Below are 21,415 nucleotides of genomic sequence, written 5' to 3'. Positions count from 1 at the left end.
GCCACCCCCAGGACTGTGCCTGGCCCCGAGAGCACTCAGGCCCTGCAGCAACACCAGGGCCACCAGGGCAGCGGGGCAGGGCCACGGGAGCAGCACTGGCAACACCAAGTGCTGCTGCTGCTGGGCACAGCTGCTGTGCCAGCACTGATCTGTCCCAGCTCTGCATACAGACATTGCTGCTGCAGCTCCAGAGAAGGCAACAAAAGGGCATCTCTGCAGAAAACTCTGCTGGGAGATCCTTGAGTTCCTTTAAAGCCACCAAGAGTACAGACCCTCACTGACACAGCCTGTGGCAACAGAGAAGGTGGAGAGAAACAAAAGGAGAAATGGCACAAACAATGACATTTCCTTGTGGACAATATTTAAAAAACAAAACAAAGAAAAAGAACCTCCAAATTGAAACCAAGAAGACGTATCAAATATTACTTTTATTTCAAGTGATTTGGCGGTATTGGCCAGCAGTTTAATGTTTCTGAAAGCATCCAGTCATCAGTGTCCACACTGCAGCCTTGAGCTCCTGGCTCCTCAGGCTGTAGATGAGGGGGTTCAGGGCTGGAGGCACCACTGAGTACAGAACTGACACTGACAGATCCAGGGATTCGGACGAGATGGAGGGCGGCTTCAAGTGAGAAGACATAATAGTGCTGAGGAACAAGGAGACCACGGCCAGGTGAGGGAGGCAGGTGGAAAAGGCTTTGTGCCGTCCCTGCTCAGAGGGGATCCTCAGCACGGCCCTGAAGATCTGCACATAGGAAAAAACAGTGAACACAAAACAACTAAATGCCAAACAGGCACTAACAGCAATGAGCCCAAATTGGCTGAGGTAGGAATTTGAGCAGGAGAGCTTGAGGATCTGGGGGATTTCACAGAAGAACTGGCCCAGGGCATTGCCATGGCACAGGGGCAGGGAAAATGTATTGGCCGTGTGCAGCAGAGCATTGAGAAAGGCACTGGCCCAGGCAGCTGCTGCCATGTGGGCACAAGCTCTGCTGCCCAGGAGGGTCTCGTAGTGCAGGGGTTTGCAGATGGACACGTAGCGGTCGTAGCACATGATGGTCAGGAGGGAAAGCTCTGTTGTAGCGCAAAAAGTGAAAAAAAAATAGTTGGGCAACACATCCTGTGTAGGAGATGGTGGTGGTGTCCCAGAGGGAATTGTGCATGGCTTTGGGGACAGTGGTGCAGATGGAGCCCAGGTCGCTGAGGGCCAGGTTGAGCAGGAAGAAGAACATGGGCGTGTGCAGGTGGTGGCCGCAGGCTACGGCGCTGATGATGAGGCCATTGCCCAGGAGGGCAGCCAGGGAGATGCCCAGGAAGAGGCAGAAGTGCAGGAGCTGCAGCTGCCGCGTGTCTGCCAGTGCCAGCAGGAGGAAGTGGCTGATGGAGCTGCTGTTGGACATTGGCTGTGGCTGCACATGGGGACCTGCTCAGGCAGAAAGGACAGTGACAAGTCAGGAGAGGCAGTATTTTAGGAATGTATTTAGATCGTCAGCTTATTGTTCTAAAACCTAAGAGAAAGGTTAGGAAATGTACTGGAGTTAATTAAGGATTATAGTAATATAAGTATATATTAGCAGGTTAATAGAGTTAACTGTTTAATAGAGTAAAGTAAGGGTTATAGTTTTGCAACTATACAACAGTAATTTCCAGAGCTTCTAATATAAGGACAATGTATAAAAAGCAAAAATTATTTTGTCTCCTTCTCCAAGCAGGAAATTGAAAACACTCTCAGGAAAGCTCCTGACCTTTACAGCAATCCCAGGTTTACCTTCTTTGGGAAGTGTCCTGCGGAGCTGTGCCCAGGCTGGTCTGGAGCAGGGAGCAGCCCTGCCCCAGCCAGCAGCTCTCAGCAGCAGCACCTGCCCTGCTCAGGGTGGCTCCTTCCCCCCACAGCTTCTCTCCAGCGCTGAGAGCAGCTCCCCGGGCCGGCTGAGAGCTGTCCCTGGCAGGCAGCAGAGTCCCTGGCCCAGCACAGCGCCCTGGGCTGCAGGACCCTGCTCTGCAGGACAGCCCTGGGCACCCCTGGCTGCTCTGCACAAGAGATGATCAGAGAATGTACTCACAGGGTCTGTGGGCATTGGGATGTTCCAGCTGTAGGAGATCACTCCAGGAGCTGCAGCTGCATTGTCCTGCAGCCAGAGGTTCCTGTGCCAAGGGCTGCCAGGGATTCTGCCCCAGGCACTTCTCAGCACCTTCCCAGCCCTGACTGATGGAAGCTCTCTGTGCCTCTGTGCTGTGCCCGGGCTGGCTGCAGGCAGTGCCCCAGCCCTGCTGGGCTGGGAGAAGAGCTGCTCATCCAGAGAAATGTGCTTTTGAAGCTCTCCTTGGTTACCAGTATCACCCTCTGGGCCAGGAGCCCGGCCCAGCTCAGCAGCACAGACACAGCACAAGGACTTTAATGACCCTCTGGGGCTTTGTGCTCAGGCCCTGAACATCAGGCCCTGAGAGGGAGCTGCAGAAACCTCTCCAGAGCTCCAAGTCAGAATCCAACTCCAAAGTTTCTTTGACTTTTAATGGGTCCCACTGAAGGACACGACTGAGAAAGTGTCCCCAGGCCCCAGGCAGAGCAGAGAACTGGAGGCACTGATGACAGGTGGGGACAAAGAGAAGCCAAGTCTTGGTGCCCTGGGGCACAGCAGGGTCTGTGCCACCAAGGGCTGTCAGGAGACACCTTGTCCTGAGGCACTGGGGCCTCCTGGCACAGCCCCAGCCAGGCTGGGCACTGTCAGCCCCTTGTCCTGCCCTCACATCCCCCCCTAGCCCACATCCCAGTGGCCTCAAGGATCTGCTGGAAGGAGTCCCTGGGGAGCCTTGCTCAGGAATGGCCCTGGGGGCTCCTTCATGCTCCCAGGGACTGCAGGTTTTTCAAAGCACTTTGGCTTTGGCTTTGGCTTTTGCCTTGGAGTCTCTGAGAGCTTTGTGCAATCCTGGCCTCCAATTATCTGCTGTAATTAGTCCCTGGAGAGGCTTTGTCAGGAACAACACTCAGTGGGGCTCATTAATGCTTTGAGATACTCAACATTTTTCAGTTACTTTGGGTTTTCTTCCACACTGAGAAGTTTTTGTGATATTTTGAGTCTCTGAGAGGTTTTTGTGCCATCCTGGCCTCCAGTTCTCTCCTCCAAGGTGTCCATGAGGAGCCTGTGTTGGGGATGGACCTCCGTGGGACCCATTAATGCTTTGAGACACTTTGGGGTTTTCTTCTGCCTTTGACTCCTGGAAAGGTTTGTGCAATCTCCTCTCGGGCCCTGAGGTTCAAGGGCTCAGCTCCAAATGCACCACGGGGCTCATGAGGATCAAACAAATCCTGAGAAACCATGGCTGTGCCTTGATTTCCCTCTTGTCTGAGGCAATTCATCAGGAAGAATTTGTATTGGCTTTGCTTCGCCAATTTGAGTTTTCTCAGCCAATGCGTTAATTACTGTGGTGGGTTCAGTGTTGGCTAATCACCAGTGCACTCACTAGAATATACTTACTAATTTCTTGCTCTGAGATAGGATTAGGAGAAAGGCAAAGTGGGCTCAAAACTTTAAAAGTGTATCCAGAAAACTTTATTAACAGTAACTAAAAGAAAGAGTAATAAGAATCAGAACAAAACTTCAGAACACTTCCTCTCTCCATACAGCCTGACAATGTAAAGAGACAAAACATAAAATTTTCAGTCAGCTAGAATAGTCTTTCTTCAGTTCATTTAGGGAGAGAAGTTCCTCTTGTAAATGTTATGTGGACTTCTCCACAAGAAAACAGTTGTCTCATGGCTTTTCATTTCCATGAATAGCAGCTGCCTGCAATGGTGAAGTCCCTCCCATTTTTTCACAGCTTCTCCCACAGCTGTGTTTATGGGCCATGTCAACTTATGGGGTATTAGTTTACAGATGAGCTGTTTAAGAGCAAAGGTTCTCTTCATCTATTTCTGAAATCATCTTCATCTCTGGAAACAGAGGTCTTCTTCTCTCCCTGGGGGCATAGGGTCTCATCACTCTGCTCTCTTTCATTGTTCAAACTTCTCATGGGATCACAGCTACTGCAACATTTCCTTACATTAGCATGGAGGCCTTTGCTGAGCAAGTCATCTGCCAATTCTTTTCAATGTGTTATAGGGAAAAAGAGAGTCTGATGTATCAATTACATCCTTCTCCATAGCTTTACCAGAGGATTTCAGCCCCAAGATCAAGGCATCTCCTCATTCCTCCCATCTGGGACTCAACTTCCTCTTCACTGATCTCGGTGTCTTCATGTTGCTCCTGTGTGTGCCTGCACTTTGTCCTTTTCTCTCACTCGAGGGAGGATGGAAGCATTGGAAGAGTCAATATCTCAGCCAGGGCCTGCAGATGGTTCCGTGACCCCGGCCGGGCTCGGTACTTGCGGCCGGAGCTGTTTTACCATGGAGGTTCCTGCAGCGGCTGCGCTGGGGCTGTGTCAGGCTGGGCCGCGCTGGGGCAGGGCCAGGATCTCAGCAGCCAGGCCAGAGCACAGCAGCAGCACGGCCGGGACCCATGGCTTCTCCTCCCCCTGCCCGCTGGTTGCGGGCGAACCCCAAGGGCGGCAGAACCTTGGCCGAGCCGGCCCGGCCCGGGGCTGCTCCTGGGGCCCCGCGGATCCTGGCTGGGCCCGGGCTGGCAGCGGGGCAGGGCTCGGTAGCGGCCAGATGTCAGCAACCGCAGCCACGGCCCGGCCCGGCCTCGGCCCCGCGGCCTCCCCTGCCCTGCCCGGCAGCCGATGGGGCCTGGCGGCTCCCTGGGAAGGGGCCCGGCCCCACGGCAGGAGCCGCCCGGCCTGGCCTGGCTGAGACGGGGGCTGGGCCGGCCTGGTCACCTCTTTGCTGGCCAGAAGGGAAACAGACCCAGCCAGGCTTCTCCATCTTTAACTTGTGTCTCCACAGAGGCGTGTGCAGTTTCCTTAGTGGTTTAACAGATTGTCAGCTCTCAAAGCTAATTACTGATTGGTTTTTTGTCAGACACAGAGGAAACTGCTAGCAGCTTCTCTTGGAACATCACTTCCGTGATGCAAAACCACCACAACAGCACAGAGCACTGAGCTCCTTTGTCCATATGTAGTGGTCATGCGCCCGAGGCCTCAAAATCCCAACCTGGGAGATCTCTGGGCACTCTCCAGGGGGTTTTCAAATGAAAATATTCAGCTCATAGTCTAAGAAAATCACTGGAGCATAGGGCCAGCCCGACCTGTCTGTCCTGGCTACTTGTGTCTGGTCGCAATTCTCGGATATACGGACTTTGGGAGGCTAAAGTCTAATTTTTGCCATGGTCTTTGGCAAGAAGGCTGTTTTTTATCCATAGGAAGTAAGGAACAGAGCCCCTCTGTTTCAGGGGCAGATGAGAGGTGACCACTGGAGGCCAAGGCCAGCCAGAGCTGGCAGGTTTTTCTGAGAGATACCTTTGCATGGAGGAAATTTTAAGGGAGCTTACCAATTTTGGCAATGGGCATCTGAAAAGAGGGACAGTTCTTTCCCTTAGCAAGGAAAGCACTGAGCCCCAGTGCTCCAGGAGCTGATGAGAGGCAGCCCTTGGCATTCCAAGATCAGCCAGTCCTGTCAGGTGGCCCCTGGGAGGCCAAGCCAGCCAGACCTGTTCCATGTTCCCTCAGTTCCATGGGGCTCCACAGTGTCCCAATGATCCCTTGCTTCCATGAGGCCCTGAGGTGTCACAATGCCCCCTTGGTGACACGAGGCCCTGAAGGGTCAGAATGGCCTCCATGGTTCCATCAGGCCCCACAGAGTCATAATGGTCTCTGGGTCCATGAAGCCCCGCTGTGTCACCATGGCCCCTTGGTTCCATGGGCTCCAGTGGTGCCACAATGATCCCCTTGCTTCCATGAGGTCCCCACCGTGTCACAGTGATCTCCATGGGAAGGAAAGAACCGAGCCCCAGCGTGGCAGGGGCAGCCACCAGAGGCCAAGGCCAGCCAGAATGGATGGTACTGGCAGATTTTGCCTGGGAGCAACCCTTGGATATAGGGAATTTGGGAGGTGGAGCCCCAATTTTGGCCATTTCTGCAGAGATAAGAAGGACAGTTCTTTTCCACGGGAAGAAAAGCACAGAGCCCAAGTGTTTCAAAGGCAGAAGAGGAGAGAGGTGGCTCCTGGGAGGCCAGGCCAGCCAGACCTGTTTGTCCTGGCAGCTTTTGTCATGAAGGGAACCTTGGATACATGGAATTTGGGAGGAGGAATCTCAATTTTGACCTTGGACACCTTGAGAAGAAGGACGGCTCTTTTCCATAGGAAGGAAAGCATCGAGCCCCAGTGTTTTGTGGCAGGTGAGAGGCAGTTCCCAAGAGGCCAAGGGCAGCCAAACCTTTAAGTCCTGGCTCCTTTCACTGGGGAGCAATCCTTGGATGTACGGAGTTTTGGAGGTGGAATCCCAGTTTTGGCCATGGGTGCCTGGTCAGGATGGATGGTTTTTTCCTATAGGAAAGAAAAGCACAAAATGCAAGTGTTCTGGAAGAAGATGAAAGGTGGCCACCCTTAGGCCAAGCCTGTCTCTCCTGGCACCTTTTGTCTAGGGGCTATCCTTGGACACAGGGCATTTTGGAAGTGGAATCTCAATTTTGGCCGTGGCGCCTGGACAGGAAGATGAGTTCTTTTCATTAGGAAGGAAAGCACAGAGCCCCAGTGTTTCAGAGGCACATGAGTGCCAGCCCTTAGGAAGCCAAGGCCAGCCAGACTTGTCTCCCCTGGCAGCTTTTATCTGGGAGCTATCCTTGGATACAGGGAATTCTGGAGGCCGATCCCCAATTTTGGCCATGGGTACCTAGTTAAGATGGATGTTTTTTTTCCATAAGAAAGAAAAGTACATGGTCCCAGTGTCTCAAAGGCAGAGGAGAGGTGGCCCCTGGGTGGCCAAGGCATCCAGACCTGTCTTTCCTGGCAGATTTCATCTGAGAACAATCTTTGCATATAAGGAAATTTGGAGAAGGATTCCCAGTTTTGGCCCTAGGTCACTGGAGGAGAAGGACAGTTCTCTCCCATAGGAAGGAAAGCCCAGAGCCCCAGTGCTTCAGGGCAGGTGAGAAGCAGCCCTTGACATGCCAAGGTGACCTAGTTTAGGGCAAATTTGGGAGAAATCTTCCAGGAGGAGCCCCCAGAAAGCAAACACCCCCACGGCCCCTCCCCTTCCTGGTTCGGAAAGAATTTCCTTGGAGAGAAGTGGAAAAAAACCCTGTTATTCAAAAAGCAAAACATTCCCCAATACAAAAAAACAACTAACTAATAAGCAAAAGCAAAAGCAAGGGCAAAGCGAAAGCAAGCAAGCCAGCAAGCAAGCAAGGAAACCTAGCCTCTCCTAGACACAGACCTTGGTGGGAGGTGAGCTGGCTGATAACAAGACAAAACAAATCTTCACTTTCAGAGTCAGTCCTGAAGGCACAGAACATAATATCAGGCACAAACAGAACACACGATTGGGGATACAAGCACCATAACGCCACCCTAGGACATTCCACTCCTTATCTCCAAAACGTCAACATAACTACCAAACATCACATAAAAACTTCAAGTTAAAAAATTCCATCTTTCACTTACTCATCCTTCCATCTCACTTGCTCAAACCTTCGACACTTACACATTTCCTTCTGTCTCATGTCGGTGTGGTTTAATGTACAGACAATGGCAGTAACATCCAGCAAACAGTGATATTTGCATATGAGTCTCACCTCACAATCAGATCTCCCTGAGGTACACATCGTGTTCTTCCATATTTCTGCATTATTCACCATGTACAACCTGGTCCCTGAGCATAGACAATCCCACCAATGGGTTTGTCTGTACTTGCGGCAGAATTGATCCACACTGTCTTCCCTAACAAACCTCTGATATGTGCCACTGGGACTTTATCTCTGTCTGCTATATTCAGGGACTCAGACTGGGCAGGACCTGCTCCATTGGTGGAACCTCGGGTGTTAACTAACCAGGTGGCCTTTGCTAAATGCTGCTCCCAGTTCTTGAAAGATCCCCCACCCAATGCTTTCAAGGTGGTTTTTAACAGTCCATTGTACCTCTCCACTTTGCCTGCAGCTGGTGCATGGTAGGGGATATGGTGCACCCACTCAATGCCATGTTCCCTAGCCCAGGTGTTGATAAGGCTGCTCTTGAAATGAGTCCCGTTGTCAGACTCAATCCTCTCAGGGGTACCATGCCTGCACAGGATTTACTTTTCAAGGCCCAGGATGGTGCTCCGGGCAGTGGCGTGAGGCACAGGGTAGGTCTCCAACCATCCCGTGGTGTCTTCTACCACTGTGAGCACGTAGCGCTTGCCTTGGTGTGCCTGGGGCAGTGTGATGTAGTCAATCTGCCAGGCCCCCCCATACCTGTACTTGGACCACTGCCCACCATACCACAGGGGCTTCACTCACTTGGCCTGCTTGATCTCAGTGCACATCTCACAGTCATGGATAACCTGAGAAACACTGTCCATGGTTAAATCCACCCCTCGGTCTCATGCCCACTTAGAGGTGGCATCTCTATCCTGCTGGCCTGAGGCATCATGGGCCCATTGAGCTAGGAACAACTCCCCCTTGTGTTCCCAATCCAGGTCTATCTTTGACACCTCTATCATTGCAGCCTGATCTACCTGCTCCTTGTTTCGGTGTTTCTCATTAGCCCGACTCCTGGGGACATGGGCATCTACATGACAGACTTTCACAGACACATTTTCTACCCAAGAGGCAATGTCTTTCCACTCATCAGTAGCCCAGATTGCTTTTCCTCTACGCTGCCAGGTGGCCTTTTTCCACCTTTCCAGCCAGCCCCACAGAGCATTAGCTACCATCCAAGAATCCATATAAAGGTCGAGCTTTGGTCACTTCTCTCTCTCAGCAATGTCCAGGGCCAGCGGAACGGCCTTGACTTCAGCAAGTTGACTTGATCCACCTTCTCCTTCGGTAGCTTGTGCTACATGTTTTGTGGGGCTCCATACGGCTGCTTTCCACTTCCAGTTCATCCCTACGATGCCACAGGAACCGTCCGTGAAAAGAGCGTATCGAGTTTCCTCTGCTGGTAGTTGGTTGCATGGTGCACCTTCTTTAGCCCTTGTCACTTGTTCCTGCTGCTCTCCGTCAGTGAGACCAAAGTTGTCACCAGCAGCCAGTTTGTAATTATCTCCAAAATCCCAGGGCGATTCAGGTTTCCAGTCCGGGTGTGCTGCATGATGAGAGTAATCCATTTGCTCCATGTGGCAGCAGTGTCATGGAGGGTAGTGGGAACCTTTCCTTTAAACATCCACCCCAGTGCTGTCAGTCAGGGTGCCAGGAGGAGTGGTGCTTCTGTGGCAATCACCTCGGAGGCAGCTTGAACTCCTTCATAGGCAGCCAAGATTTCATTCTCTGTGGGAGTGCAGTTGGCTTCAGACCCTCTGTAATTTCAGCTGCAGAATCCCAGTGGTCGGCCTCGAGTCTCCCCAGGCACCTTCTGCCAAAGGCTCCAGGACAAGCCATTGTTCCCAGCTGCAGAGTAGAGCACATTCTTCATCTCTGGTCCCATCCTGACTGGGCCAAGGGCTACTGCCTGAGCATTCTCCTGCTTGATCTGGGCGAAAGCTTGTTGCTGCTCAGGGCCCCAGAGGAAATCGTTCTTCTTGCAGGTGACCAGGTAGGGAGGGCTCATAATCTGGCTGTACTCAGGAATGTGCATTCTCCAAAAACCTATGGCACCAAGGAAAGCTCGTGTTTCCTTCTTGCTGGTTGGTGGAGGCATCGCAGTGATCCTTTTGGTGACCTCAGTGGGAATCTGACACAATCCGTCTTGCAACTTTACCCCCAGGAACTGGATCTCTCAGGTAGGTCCCTTGACTTTGCTCTTCTTGATGGCAAAGCCGGCTTCCAGCAGAAACTGGATGATCCTCTCTCCTTTCTCAAATACTTCCATTGCCGTGTTCCCCCACACAATGATGCCATCGATGTACTGCAGGGGTTCTGGAGCTTCACCCTTTTCCAGTGCAGCTTGGATCAGTCCATGGCAGATGGTGGGGCTGTGCTTTCACCCCTGGGGCAGTCGGTTCCAGGTGTACTGCACGCCCCTCCAGGTGAAAGCAAACTGAGGCCTGCATTCTGCTGCCAGAGGAGTGGAGAAAAACGTGCTACCAATGTCAACAGTGGCGTACCACTTTGCTGCCTTGGACTCCAGCTCGTACTGGAGTTCCAGCATGTCCGGCACAGCAGCGCTCAGTGGTGGAGTCACTTCATTCAATGCATGGTAGTCCACTGTCAATCTCCATTGTCCTTCAGATTAACGCACAGGCCAAATGGGGCTTTTAAAGGGTGAGTGGGTTTTGCTGACCACTTCTTGGCTCTCCAGCTCTCGAATCATCTTAAGGATGGGAACCACAGCATCTCGAGTTGTTCTGTACTGTCGGCAATACACTGTTGAAGTGGCAATTGGTACCTTTGGTCTTCTCCCTTCAGAAGTCCTACTGTAGTTGGATTCTCGGACAGTCCAGGCAAGGTGTTCAATTGATGGACGCCCTCTGTCACTGCAGCTGCTATCCCAAATGCTCACCTCAGTCCTTTTGGGTCTTTAAAATACCACCTTTGGAGGTAATCTATGCCCAAAATGCATGGGGCCTCTGTGGCAGTCACAATAGGGTGTTTTTTCCACTCATTTCCAGTCAGGCTCACCTCAGCTTCCACCAAGGTAAAGTCCTGTGATCCCCCTGTCATGCCAGCGATGGAGACAGGTCCTGCCCCCACGTCTCGATGGGACTAATGTGCATTGTGCACCAGTATTGACCAAAGCCTTCTATTTTTGTGGTTCTGATGTGCCAGGCCAACGAATCCACACAGTTCAGAAAACACGGTTTTCCCTCGCCTCTACCTGGCTAGAGGCAGGGCCCCTCTAAGCCTGTTTATCCTTCTTTCCTTGGGCATATGTCTTAGAGCTTCCTTCAAGGGGATCGGACATGTCATCATCATCATCATCATCATCATCATCATCATCATACCTGGCAGCTTGGCTATGGGCAACTGGAGCTGCTTTCCTTTTGGTGGAACTTCCTCTCTGAGTCTTGCCTTCCTTCAATTCACGCACCTGTTGTGCCAGAGCAGCAGTAGATTTTCAGTCCCATCTCCTCATGTTTTCTCCGCAATCACTTAGGAAGAACCACAGCTCAGCTCGTGGGGTGTACCTTCTCTCCCCATCTGGGGAACGTCTGCGTTGGATACCAGGGCCTCTAATTTGTACTGCCGACATTTGGAGAAGGTCCTCTTTAATCTCCTCCCTGAGTTTCTTGTGATTCTCCTCTATCTTGTCTTCTAATTTCTGCAGACGTGTTTCCACTGCTGCAATTCTGGCGTCTGTTGGGCCATGCACAGCATCTGCATATGCCCGGAGCTTCTTTGCCATATTGAGCACGGTCTCATCCATCTCATCCGGCTTCATTATTGCTAAAGCAGAAGCACATTCATGTGGCCCCAGCCGTACAAGTTTTCACCACATCACAGATGTACATGGTACCATGTCTGAATTCCTAGTTGTTATGTCATCTGAGAAGATAATCTCTGCCACTGCCATTTCTCTCAGGCGTTGGATCCCTTGCTCTATAGTCTTCCACTGGGTCTGCTGCATATGAAGATCATCTGCACACAGGTATCTTTGTGCTACACTTTCCAGGAGCCGTGCCCAGAGGCTGTGAGGTTTAGCCCCCCTCATCATTCCTTGGTCGATGACAGGATCATGTGACAGGGATCCCAAATGCCTCACTTCAGTGGCGTCCAGAATTGTAACTTCACCTGCAGCATCCCAAAGACAGACCAACCAGCTAATTATAGACTCATCAGGTCAGCGAATGTAATCCTTTCTTAGGCCACGGAGGTCCTTTAGGGAAAAGGACTCAATATTGGCCTCTGATCTTGTATCAGTTTCTTTGACTCCAGATTTTATGTCAGGGGGCGTTGAGGGTCCTTCTCCTGCATCATAATCATCATCGTCATCCACTGGTCGATCAGTCTTGTCTGTGCACTTTCCACTTCTCGTGCTGGTAGCAACAGCCACTGGTTTAGCTGCTGGCCTCGAGCCTGGGCTGTTGGCTGCAGCCTGAGTGACTGGGATCGCTGCTGATTTATCTCCCTGCCCCCCTTCCTCTGCTGCCCTACAGGACCTAGCAGAGTGTGATAAGCATATGCCAGGGCCCAGCTCACTGCAGTGATCTTTTTCTCCTTAGGGGTATCATGGCACTTCTCTTTCAGGTACTTTGTCACCTCAGCTGGGTTCTGAATTTCTTCACATGGAAAGTCCCAGACTATAGGGTCAAAAAACTCCTTTAAGATTTGGCCCATTCCCCACACCACTCAGGATTTCTCACGCCTGGGTCTACTCCTGGGTCAGGGGTCTCATCAGCCCTTCTAGAAATCTCAGCCCTCATTCTAGAGAAGCTGCAGACTGTATAGAGAAAGCTTACCAAATTAAATACCAGAAAGATGGTCTCTTTAACATTCAGGGGAAACTGAACATTCTCCAATAGGGATGTAACAGATTCAGAGGAGAAGAAGGAAAGCAAAGGCTGAAAAGCCTCATCTCCTGCTTCTTCTCTGACAAACTGGGTGCACAACCGTAACCATGAACCAAACATTCCTGGAACAGACTCCAGCACCTTTATAAACCTCCTGCAAGCCATTACAACCAAGCCCAGCCCAATGGATATTCTGGTCAGTGCCCTTCTACTGCAAAAACTACATATTAGGGACAATACCAGAACTATTTCGGGATAAGAAAATAAACCTAAGGACCATAGAGGTACTACGACCTCAAAAAACCCTAGGGACCAGAAACACATGCACGCCTGCACCTCAAGAGACATTATGAATTCAAAAAGCATAGCCAGTAACTCTCTATACCAGCCCAGAGTAATTTCAACCAAAATATGATTAGAACAGGGTTTTTTCCACTCTCTCGAGCCACGAGTTGGGTGCCAAAATATTTGTCCTAGATTAGGGCAAATTTGGGAGAAGACCTCCGGAAGGAGCCCCCAGAAAGCAACCCCCCCACGGCCCCTCACCCACCTGGTTCAGGAAGAATTTCCTGGGAGAGAAGTGGAAAAAAAAACCACATTTATTTAACAAGCAAAACACTCCCCAATACAAAAAACAACACCAGATGACAAAACTCTTTCATCATTCTGAAGAGATGACAAATTCAGAAAGTCTCTCTGGGAGTGGTCGCCCAGTTATCGGTCTCCGGTGCTGGGGATGGCTGCTGCAGGTCACAAAATGCAGGCTCTCGGTGTTTCTTGGTGTTTCCCAGGTTCCAGTCTGGAGCAGGTTGGGATGGTATTCAGGAAAGGGAAAGGAAAGAAAAACAGTCCAGGGTAAAAATTGGATTGCCTAGCTAAACTAACTAATAAGCAAAAGCAAAAAGCAGGAGTGAGAGCAAAGCAAAACAAGCAAGCCAGCAAGCCAGCCAGCCTCCCCTAGACACAGACCATGGCGGGGAGTTGAGCCGGCTGATAACAAGACAAAACAAACCTTCACTTTCAGGGTCAGTCCTGAAGGCACAGAATGTAATATCAGGTACAAACAGAACACACGACTGGGGATGCAAGCACCATAACGTCACCTAGGACACTAACCGAGGGAGTTCCACTAAAGTGAAGATAGTCTCAGCCTCCCATGACTGAGCAGCTGGGTATGATCTGTCAGATCCCATTGAAGATACCTCTAACATGTATGTCCAGGAAAGAAATAATAACCAGGGTTAGAGCCTCTAGCCAGAAAGAGGCACAGGAAAACTGGATCTCCTGGATGGTGTGGATCCAATGGCCTGGCATATCAGAGCCACAAAAATGCGACGCCTTAGTTGACACTGGTACGCAGTGTACCCTGATACCATCAGGACATGTGGGAGTTGAACCCGTTTCCATTGCTGGGGTGATGGAGGGATTACAGCAATTGGCCCTGTTGGAAGCTGAGGTGAGCCTGACTGGGAAGGAGTGGCAGAAACAGCCTATTGTGAGCGGCCCAGAGGCCCTGGGTATTCTGGGCATAGACTTCCTCCAGAACAGCTATTACAAAGAACCAAAGGGACTCAGGTGGGCTTTTGGCATAGCTGCTGTAGAGGCAGAGAACATTAGGCAATTGAACACCTTGCCTGGACTGTCAGAGCACCCATCTGCAGGAGGACTCCTGAGGGTGGAAGAGCAACAAGTACCAATTGCCACCTCGACAGTGCACTGCTGGCAGTATCGGATGAATCGAGGTGCCATGATCCCCATCCACAGAATGATCCGTGAGCTGGAGAGCCAAGGGGTGGTCAGCAAAACCCACTCACCCTTCAACAGTCCCATTTGGCCTGTGCACAAGTCTCAATGGAGATTGACTGTGGACTATCGTGCCTTGAATGAAGTGACTCCACCACTGAGCGCTGCTGTGCCGGACATGCTGGAACTCCAGTACGAGCTGGAGTCCAAGGCAGCAAAGTGGTACGCCACTGTTGACATTGCTAACACGTTTTCCTCCACTCCTCTGGCAGCAGAATGCAGGTCTCAGTTTGCTTTCACCTGGAGGGGCGTGCAGTACACCTGGAACCGACTGCCCCAGGGGTGGAAGCACAGCCCCACCATCTGCCATGGACTGATCCAGGCTGCACTGGAAAAGGGTGAAGCTCCAGAACACCTGCAGTACATCAATGGCATCATTGTGTGGGGGAACACGGCAATGGAAGTACTTGAGAAAGGAGAGAGGATCATCCAGTTTCTGCTGGAAGCCGGCTTCGCCATCAAGAAGAGCAAAGTCAAGGGAGTTGCCCGAGACATCCAGTTCCTGGGGGTAAAGTTGCAAGACGGATTGTGTCAGATTCCCACTGAGGTCACCAAAAGGATCACTGCGATGTCTCCACCAACCAGCAAGAAGGAAACACGAGCTTTCCTAGGTGCCATAGGTTTTTGGAGAATGCACATTCCCGAGTACAGCCAGATTGTGAGCCCTCCCTACCTGGTCACCTGCAAGAAGAACGATAATTCCTCTGGGGCCCTGAGCAGCAACAAGCTTTCACCCAGATCAAGCAGGAGAATGCTCAGGCAGTAGCCCTTGGCCCAGTCAGGATGGGACCAGAGATGAAGAATGTGCTCTACTCTGCAGCCGGGAACAATGGTCTGTCCTGGAGCCTTTGGCAGAAGGTGCCTGGGGAGACTTGAGGCCGACCACTGGGATTCTGCAGCTGAAATTACAGAGGGTCTGAAGCCAACTGCACTCCCACAGAGAATGAAATCTTGGCTGCCTATGAAGGAGTTCAAGCTGCCTCCGAGGTGATTGCCACAGAAGCACCACTCCTCCTGGCACCCTGACTGACGGCACTGGGGTGGATGTTTAAAGGAAAGGTTCCCACTACCCTCCACGACACTGCTGCAGCATGGAGCAGATGGATTACTCTCATCATGCAGCACACCCGGATTGGAAACCTGAATCGCCCTGGGATTTTGGAGATAATTACAAACTGGCTGCTGGTGACAACTTTGGTCTCACTGACGGAGAGCAGCAGGAACAAGTGACAAGGGCTAAAGAAGGTGCACCATGCAACCAACTACCAGCAGAGGAAACTCGATACGCTCTTTTCACGGACGGTTCCTGTGGCATCGTAGGGATGATCTGGAAGTGGAAAGCAGCCGTATGGAGCCCCACACAACACATAGCACAAGCTACCGAAGGAGAAGGTGGATCAAGTCAACTTGCTGAAGTCAAGGCCGTTCAGCTGGCCCTGGACATTGCTGAGAGGGAGAGAAGTGACCAAAGCTCGACCTTTTTATGGATTCTTGGATGGTAGCCAATGCTCTGTGGGGCTGGCTGGAAAGGTGGAAAAAGGCCAACTGGCAGCGTAGAGGAAAAGCAATCTGGGCTACTGATGTGTGGAAAGACATTGCCTCTTGGGTAGAAAATGTGTCTGTGAAAGTCTGTCATGTAGATGCCCATGTCCCCAAGAGTCGGGCTAATGAGGAACACCGAAACAAGGAGCAGGTAGATCAGGCTGCAAAGATAGAGGTGTCAAAGATAGACTTGGATTGGCAAAACAAGGGGAAGTTGTTCCTAGCACGATGGGCCCATGATGCCTCAGGCCATCAGGGTAGAAATGCCACCCACAAGTGGGCACGAGACCGAGGGGTGGATTTAACCATGGACAGTGTTTCTCAGGTTATCAATGACTGTGAGACGTGTGCTGAGACAAGCAGGCCAAGTGAGTGAAGCCCCTGTGGTATGGTGGGCAGTGGTCCAAGTACAGGTATGGGGGGGCCTGGCAGATTGACTACATCACACTGCCCCAGACACGCCAAGGCAAGCGCTACATGCTCACAATGGCAGAAGCCACCACGGGATGGTTGGAGACCTACCCTGTGCCTCACGCCACTGCCCGGAGCACCATCCAGGGCCTTGAAAAGTAAATCCTGTGCAGGCATGGTACCCCTGGTAGGACTGAGTCTGACAACGGGACTCATTTCAAGAACAGCCTTATCAACACCTGGGCTAGGGAACATGGCATTGAGTGGGTATACCATATCCCCTACCATGCACCAGCTGCAGGCAAAGTGGAGAGGTACCATGGACTGTTAAAAACCACCTTGAAAGCATTGGGTGGGGGATCTTTCAAGAACTGGGAGCAGCATTTAGCAAAGGCCACCTGGTTAGTTAACACCCGAGGTTCCACAAGTGGAGCAGGTCCTGCCCAGTCTGAGTCCCTGAATATAGCAGACGGAGATAAAGTCCCAGTGGCACATATCAGAGGTTTGTTAGGGAAGACAGTGTGGATCAATTCTGCCGCGAGTACAGACAAACCCATTGGTGGGATTGTCTTTGCTCAGGGACCAGGTTGTACACGGTGAATAATGCAGAAATATGGAAGAACACGATATGTACCTCAGGGAGATCTGATTGTGGGGTGAGACTCATAATGCAAATATCACTGTTTGCTGGATGTTACTGCCACTGTCTGTACATTAAACCACACAGACATGAGACAGAAGGAAATGTGTAATTGTCATAGGTTTGAGCAAGAGTGATAGAAGGAAATGTGTAAGTGTCTAAGGTTTGAGCAAGTGAGGTGGAAGGGTGGGTAAGTGAAAGATGGAAGTTTTAACTTGATGTAGTTTTTTACATGATGTTTGGTAGTTATGTTGATGATTCGGAGATAAGGGGTGGAATGTCCTAGGGTGACATTATGGTGCTTGCATCCCCAATCGTGTTTTCTGTTTATGCTTGATGTTATGTTCTGTGCCTTCGGGACTGGCACCAAAAAGTGAAGGTTTGTTTTGTCTTGTTATCAGCCAGCTCACCTCCCCCATGGTTTGTGTCTAGGAGAGGCTAGGTTTCCTTGCTTGCTTGCTGGCTTGCTTGCTTTCGCGTTGCCCTTGCTTTTGCTTTTGCTTATTAGTTAGTTTTTTTTTTTTTTTTTGTTGGTTTTTTTTTTTTGTTTTGGTTTTTTTTTTTTTTTGTTTTTTTTTTTGAATTGGGGAGTGTTTTGCTTGTTGAATAACAGGGTTTTTTTCCACTTCTCTCCAAAGAAATTCTTCCCAAACCAGGAAGGGGAGGGGCCGTGGGGGGGGGGGGATTACTTTCTGGGGGCTCCTCCTGGAGGATTTCTCCCAAATTTGCCCTAAACTAGGACACCTTGGCATGTCAAGTGCTGCTTCTCACCTGCCCTGAAGCACTGGGGCTCGTGGCTTTCCTTCCTATTGGAGAGAACTCTCCTTCTCCTCCCGTGACCCAGAGCCAAAACCGGGATTCCTTCTCCAAATTTCTTTATATGCAAAGATTGTTCCCAGATGAAATCTGCCAGGAGAGACAGGTCTGGCTGCCTTGGCCACTCAGGGCCCACCTCTCATCTGCCTTTGAGACACTGGGACCATGTACTTTTCTTTCTTATGGGAAAAAACATCCATCTCAACTAGGCACCCATGGCCAAAATTGGGCATCTGCCTCCAGAATTCCCTATATCCAAGGATAGCTCCCAGATAAAAGCTGCCAGGGGAGACAAGTCCGGCTGGCCTTGGCTTCCTGAGGGCTGGCACTCATGCGCCTCTGAAATGCTGGGGCTCTGTGCTTTCCTTCCTAATGAAAAGAACTCATCTTCCTGTCCAGGCGCCACGGCCAAAATTGAGATTCCACTTCCAAAATGCCCTGTGTCCAAGGATAGCCCCTAGACAAAAGGTGCCAGGACAGACAAATCTGGGTGGCTTGGCCTAAGGGTGGCCACCTTTCATCTTCTTCCAGAACACTTGGATTTTGTGCTTTTCTTTCCTATAGGAAAAAAACATCTATACTGACCCGGCACCCATGGCCAAAATTAGGATTCCACCTCCAAAACTCTGTACATCCAAGGATTGCTCCCCAGTGAAAGCAGCCAGGACAGAAAGGTCTGGATGCCCTTGGCCTCTAGGGAGCTGCTTCTCACCTGCCACAAAACACTGGGACTCGATGCTTTCCTTCCTATGGAAAAGAACCATCCATCTTCTCAAGGTGTCCATGGTCAAAATTGAGATTCCTCCTCCCAAATTCCATATATCCAACGATCCTTTCATGACAAAAGATGCCAGTACAAGCAGGTCTGGCTGGCTTGGCCTCCCAGGAGCCACCTCTCTCCTCTTCTGCCTTTGAAACACATGGGTTCTGTGCTTTCCTTCCTATGAAAAAGAACCGTCCTTCTTATCTATGCAGAAATGGCTGAAATTTGGGTTCCAACTCCCAAATTCCCTATATCCAAGGGTTGCTTTCAGAAAAAAGCTACCAGGACAAAGGTCTGGCTGGCCTTGGCCTCTGGTGGCCACATTTCATCTGCCCCTGAAACACCGGTGTTCTGTGCTTCTCTTTGTATGGAAAAGAACTGTGCTTCTCCTCCGGGTGTCCATGTCTGAAATTGGGATTCCACTTCTAAAATTCCCTATATCCAAAGGTTGTTCCCAGCCAAAATCTGCCAGTACCATCATGTCTGGCTAGCCTTGGCCTCTGGTGGCTGCTCCTGCCACACTGGGGCTCGGTTCTTTCCTTCCCATGGAGATCACTGTGACACGGTGGGGACCTCATGGAAGCAAGGGGATCATTGTGGCACCACTGGAGCCCATGGAACCAAGGGGCCATGGTGACACAGCGGGGCTTCATGGACCCAGAGACCATTATGACTCTGTGGGGCCTGATGGAACCATGGAGGCCATTCTGACCCTTCAGGGCCTCGTGTCACCAAGGGGGCATTGTGACACCTCAGGGCCTCATGGAAGCAAGGGACCATTGGGACACTGTGGGGCCCCATGGAACCGAGGGAACATGGAACAGGTCTGGCTGGCTTGGCCTCCCAGGGGCCACCTGACAGGTCTGGCTGATGTTGGAATGCCAAGGGCTGCCTCTCATCAGCTCCTGGAGCACTGGGGCTCGGTGCTTTCCTTGCTATGGGAAAGAACTGTCCCTCTTTTCAGATGCCCATTGCTAAAACTGGTAAGCTCCCTAAAAAATTCCTCCATGCAAAGGTATCTCTCAGAGCAAAACCTGCCAGCTCTGGCTGGATTTTGCCTCTGGTAGTCACCTCTCATCTGCCCCTACAACAGAGGGTTCTGTTCCTTCCTTCCTATGGAAAAAAACCCAGCCTTCATGCCAAGGACCATGGCAAAAATTAGAATTTGGCCTCCCAAATTCCATATTTCCAAGGATCACTCCAAGACAAAAGTAACCAGGACAGACAGGTCAGGCTGGCCCTGTCCTCTGGTGATTTTCTTAGATTATGAGCTGAATGTTTTCATTTGAAAACATCTTGGAGAGGGCCCAGAGATCCCCCAAGGTGGGGTTTTGGGGCCTCGGGCACATGACCACTACATATGGGCAAAGGAGCTCTGTGCTCTGTGCTGTTGTGGTGGTTTTGCATCATGGAAGTGATGTCCTGAGAGAAGCTGCTAGCAGTTTCCTTGGTGTTTGACAAAAAAAGCAATCAGTAATTAGTTTTAAGAGCTGACAATCTGTTAAACCACTAAGGAAACTGCACACGCCTCTGTGAAGACACAAGTTAAAGATGAGAAAGCCTGGCTGGGTCTGTTTCCCTTCTGGCCAGCAAAGAGGTGACCAGGCCGGCCCAGCCCCTGTCTTAGCCAGGCGTGAGCCCCGTGGTGCATTTGGAGCTGAGACCTGGAACCTCAGACCCTGAGAGGAGATTGCACAAACCTTTCCAGGAGTCTAAGTCAGAAGAAAACTCCAAAGTGTCTCAAAGCATAAATGGGTCCCACGGAAGTTCATCCCCAACACAGGCTCCTCATGGACTCCTTGGAGGAGAGAACTGGAGGCCAGGATTGCACAAAAACCTCTCAGAGACTCAAAATGGCACAAAAACCTCTCAGTGTGGAAAGGAAAATCCAAAGTACCTTAAACTCCTTGAGTATCTCAAAGCATTAATGAGCCCCACTGAGTGTCAGTGCAAAGCTCTCAAGGGACTCGTTAAAACAGATAATTGGGGCCACGATTGCACAAACCTCTCACAGAGTCTGGATCAAAAGGGAAACACCAAGTACCTTAAAAGAACTGAAGTACCTTGAAGCATTAATGAGCCCCACTGAGTGTTGTTCCTGACAAAGCCTCTCCAGGGACTAATTACAGCAGATAATTGGAGGCCATGATTGCACAAAGCTCTCAGAGACTGCAAGGCAAAAGCCAAAGCCAAAGTGCTTTGAAAAACCTGCAGTCCCTGGGAGCATGAAGGAGCCCCCAGGGCCATTCCTGAGCAAGGCTCCCCAGGGACTCCTTCCAGCAGATCCTTGAGGCCACTGGGATGTGGGCTAGGGGGGGATGCTGAGGGCAGGACAAGGGGCTGACAGTGCCCAGCCTGGCTGGGGCTGTGCCAGGAGGCCCCAGTGCCTCAGGACAAGGTGTCTCCTGACAGCCCTTGGTGGCACAGAGCCTGCTGTGCCCCAGGGCACCAGGACTTGGCTTCTCTTTGTCCCCACCTGTCATCAGTGCCTCCAGTTCTCTGCTCTGCCTGGGGCCTGGGGACACTTTCTCAGTCGTGTCCCTCAGTGGGACCCATTAAAAGTCAAAGAAACTTTGGAGTTGGATTCTGACTTGGAGCTCTGGAGAGGTTTCTGCAGCTCCCTCTCAGGGCCTGATGTTCAGGGCCTGAGCACAAAGCCCCAGTGCCCCAGTGCCCCAGTGCCTCAGGACAAGGTGTCTCCTGACAGCCCTTGGTGGCACAGAGCCTGCTGTGCCCCAGGGCACCAAGACTTGGCTTCTCTTTGTCCCCACCTGTCATCAGTGCCTCCAGTTCTCTGCTCTGCCTGGGGCCTGGGGACACTTTCTCAGTCGTGTCCCTCAGTGGGACCCATTAAAAGTCAAAGAAACTTTGGAGTTGGATTCTGACTTGGAGCTCAGGAGAGGTTTCTGCAGCTCCCTCTCAGGGCCTGATGTTCAGGGCCTGAGCACAAAGCCCCAGAGGGTCATTAAAGTCCTTGTGCTGTGTCTG

General features: G+C 51.2%; 1 pseudogene; it reads right to left on the bottom strand.

The window, feature by feature from the left end:
* Nucleotides 1–445: 445 nt before the first annotated feature.
* On the bottom strand, nucleotides 446–1,397 carry LOC137463837 (olfactory receptor 14J1-like; annotated as a pseudogene).
* Nucleotides 1,398–21,415: the final 20,018 nt, after the last annotated feature.

Source organism: Anomalospiza imberbis, chromosome 30, assembly GCF_031753505.1.
Source record: "Anomalospiza imberbis isolate Cuckoo-Finch-1a 21T00152 chromosome 30, ASM3175350v1, whole genome shotgun sequence".
NCBI lineage: Eukaryota > Metazoa > Chordata > Aves > Passeriformes > Viduidae > Anomalospiza > Anomalospiza imberbis.
Note: the sequence above shows the minus strand (reverse complement) of the source record. Positions and strands in the feature narration are given on the sequence as shown.